Source organism: Colletes latitarsis, unplaced genomic scaffold (genome assembly GCF_051014445.1).
Source record: "Colletes latitarsis isolate SP2378_abdomen unplaced genomic scaffold, iyColLati1 scaffold0042, whole genome shotgun sequence".
Lineage (NCBI taxonomy): Eukaryota > Metazoa > Arthropoda > Insecta > Hymenoptera > Colletidae > Colletes > Colletes latitarsis.
Window position 1 is genome coordinate 369,808 of NW_027488392.1, and position 2,981 is coordinate 372,788.

The 2,981-nt window shown below is 50.1% G+C and overlaps 1 non-coding gene across 1 annotated transcript; it reads left to right on the plus strand.

The window, feature by feature from the left end:
• The first annotated feature begins 1,976 nt into the window (after window positions 1-1,976).
• On the plus strand, window positions 1,977-2,131 carry LOC143350861 (5.8S ribosomal RNA). The gene has a single exon (XR_013081307.1). It is a non-coding gene; the product is annotated as a 5.8S ribosomal RNA (ribosomal RNA).
• The last annotated feature ends 850 nt before the right edge of the window (window positions 2,132-2,981 follow it).

The following is a 2,981-nucleotide window of genomic DNA, read 5'->3' on the forward strand; positions in this document are numbered from 1 at the left end:
TAGCCTGAGGCGAATAATCGCAAACGACGACGCGTCGATTGTGCGGCCATCGTTGCTCGCGCGACTAACGACGATCAGCCGAGACGGCTGTAGTTTATCGCATCGATTTCATCGAGCAACCGATGGACGCTGCCGCGTTCGTTCGTAAATGAATGTTATACATACTCACGGATAGCCTGAGGCGAATGATCGCAAACGACGACGCGTCGATTGTGCGGCCATCGTTGCTCGCGCGACTAACGACGATCAGCCGAGACGGCTGTAGTTTATCGCATCGATTTCATCGAGCAACCGATGGACGCTGCCGCGTTCGTTCGTAAATGAATGTTATACATACTCACGGATAGCCTGAGGCGAATGATCGCAAACGACGACGCGTCGATTTTGCGGCCATCGTTGCTCGCGCGACTAACGACGACCAGCCGAAACGGCTGTAGTTTATCGCATCGATTTCATCGAGCAACCGATGGACGCTGCCGCGTTCGTTCGTAAATGAATATTATACATACTCACGGATAGCCTGAGGCGAATGATCGCAAACGACGACGCGTCGATTTTGCGGCCATCGTTGCTCGCGCGACTAACGACGACCAGCCGAGAAGGCTGTAGTTTATCGCATCGATTTCATCGAGCAACCGATGGGCGCTGCCGCGTTCGTTCGTATATGAATATTATACATACTCACGGATAGCCAGAGGCGAATAATCGCAAACGACGACGCGTCGATTTTGCGGCCATCGTTGCTCGCGCGACTAACGACGACCAGCCGAGACGGCTGTAGTTTATCGCATCGATTTCATCGAGCAACCGGTGGACGCTGCCGCGTTCGTTCGTAAATGAATAATATACATACTCATGGCTAACTTGAGGCGAATAATCGCAAACGACGACGCGTCGATTTTGCGGCCATCGTTGCTCGCGCGACTAACGACGACCAGCCGAAACGGCTGTAGTTTATCGCATCGATTTCATCGAGCAACCGATGGACGCTGCCGCGTTCGTTCGTAAATGAATAATATACATACTCATGGCTAACTTGAGGCGAATAATCGCAAACGACGACGCGTCGATTTTGCGGCCATCGTTGCTCGCGCGACTAACGACGACCAGCCGAAACGGCTGTAGTTTATCGCATCGATTTCATCGAGCAACCGATGGACGCTGCCGCGTTCGTTCGTAAATGAATAATATACATACTCATGGCTAACTTGAGGCGAATAATCGCAAACGACGACGCGTCGATTTTGCGGCCATCGTTGCTCGCGCGACTAACGACGACCAGCCGAAACGGCTGTAGTTTATCGCATCGATTTCATCGAGCAACCGATGGACGCTGCCGCGTTCGTTCGTAAATGAATGTTATACATACTCATGGCTAACTTGAGGCGAATAATCGCAAACGACGACGCGTCGATTTTGCGGCCATCGTTGCTCGCGCGACTAACGACGACCAGCCGAGACGGCTGTAGTTTATCGCATCGATTTCATCGAGCAACCGATGGACGCTGCCGCGTTCGTTCGTAAATGAATAATATACATACTCATGGCTAACGTGAGGCGAATAATCGCAAACGACGACGCGTCGATTGTGCGGCCATCCGTTGCTCGCGCGACTAACGACGACCAGCCGAGAAGGCTGTAGTTTATCGCATCGATTTCATCGAGCAACCGATGGGCGCTGCCGCGTGCGTTCGCCCGATTGCGCGTGAAGTTACTGTTCGGAACCAAGAATATACGGGTGTATTATACCCGTTTGGTCGCAGCCACGCGCAAAGGCTTTTGAATGTACTGTACGCCCGGCCGTCGAACGATGGTTTTCCGTCATTCAGGAAACAAAAAGAAACTTTTGTCGTCGATATGGCGCGTTCAATCCTCCGTCGATACGCTGGTCGGAGGTGCGAACATCGAATATTTTTAAAGCAAAGAACAAGGAGCATTTTTAAATACAAAGAAAAAAATTGTAAATTGTATATGATTACCCTGAACGGTGGATCACTTGGCTCGTGGGTCGATGAAGAACGCAGCTAATTGCGCGTCAACGTGTGAACTGCAGGACACATGAACATCGACATTTCGAACGCACATTGCGGTCCACGGATAAAATTCCTGGACCACGCCTGGCTGAGGGTCGTTCACTTGTCCTAAAACTGCTTGCGTTGTTCTCAGATTCCCTAACCCCGCCGTCGTTTACCTCTCCTTTCGGGGAGATGGCGAAGAACGTTTCGGAGCCGGGTCGATGAAGAGAAAGGTATCAACGTACGAGCGAGAATTTGGGTATTTCGTTGGCGTTTGTCGCTGGACGTACGAAAAAGAATAAATATTATATATTATTGGCAAGTTTGCGCACCCCTTGCGTGGTGAGGCAGAGATCAGTCTGGACTCGCGCGAGTGTTTTACGGCGTCGTGCGTCGTGTTGTCTGGAGTATCATCACGACCGCCCGTTAAAGCACCGCTCCTACGATTTCTGACTTTGACGGCACTAAAAACCACCGTGGGGCGCAAATCGCGTTTCGTACAAATCTAATGATTACCGGCGCTCCCGACGTTGCCCGAAGTTAATAATTTATGCAAAGGAAAGAGAAAATAAAGCGTATACTAGTTTTGGAGCATAACAAAAAGGACACTGGAAAGAAATTTGATCAAACACTGATAATTATGATATGTAATATATGCCCTACCACGTGAAATTTGTGGTATCCGTCGGTCGTCGTCTTCCTCTCTGTTCGTTCGTACAGCCCCAGGGAAAAATGATAATTTATCAAACGAATCGGACGATCATCCTCTATGGAGAGGCTCGAACGAACACGACGAGAAGCGCGATACGAACGGAACCCAAAAGAAGGGATATACTCTGAGAAGTTGGTCGCCCCATGTCTCTCTTTGTTACGAATATGTATATCGATTGCGAGACCGCGCGTTTAGCCGGTCGTCCAGTCCACGAATGCTTTTCTTTCGAACTTACGGTGGACTTTGGTAGACTA